Source organism: Pteropus alecto, unplaced genomic scaffold (assembly GCF_000325575.1).
Source record: "Pteropus alecto unplaced genomic scaffold, ASM32557v1 scaffold160, whole genome shotgun sequence".
Taxonomy (NCBI): Eukaryota; Metazoa; Chordata; class Mammalia; order Chiroptera; family Pteropodidae; genus Pteropus; species Pteropus alecto.
Window position 1 is genome coordinate 1910707 of NW_006429864.1, and position 566 is coordinate 1911272.

At 55.7% G+C, this 566-nt stretch overlaps 1 protein-coding gene across 10 annotated transcripts in view; it reads right to left on the reverse strand.

Annotated features, from left to right (window-relative positions):
• SUGP2 (SURP and G-patch domain containing 2) overlaps positions 1-566 on the reverse strand; it is a 24128-nt gene that overhangs the window by 4983 nt on the left and 18579 nt on the right. The gene's annotated exons all lie outside the window — the stretch shown is intronic.

Below are 566 nucleotides of genomic sequence, written 5' to 3' on the forward strand. Positions count from 1 at the left end.
CTGTAGTTGGGGTCAGAGTGATGCTTCATCTGATGTGGTGCACTCAGAATGGGTCTGACTCATTGGGAGCCGCAACATGGGCTTTACACACCACCTGACACCAGCAGAGACCTCCTGGCTCCCCACTCACCTCCCTGACTTCTAGGGACCTACAATGCCTCCATGTGTCCCAGGTGACTTCGCCTGGCCATGTGGAATTCACCTCCATTTCTTTAAGTAACCTGCTCCCCACAGGGGCTTCCTAGTTTAGCCAATGGCAGCTCCATCCTCCTGCCTAGGCCGACAACCCTGGACTCCTGGCTTTTGCTGTTCTACACCCAATCCATCTGAGAGTCCCACCAGGTCCATCTTCTCCAGTCCTATCCTTGGCTCTGCCTGGCCCCCAAGCCACAGGCTTCTCTCAACACAGCAACCACAGTGGCCATATCATCCGTCCAAACTCCCCCATGGAACCCCAAGGGCCTCCCCCAGAGAAGGGCTACAGTGCTGACATCTGTGTATAGGCTTACATGACCTGGGTCCTAGCTGCCTCTCCTTCACCTCCCCACCTTCATCACTCCACTAGA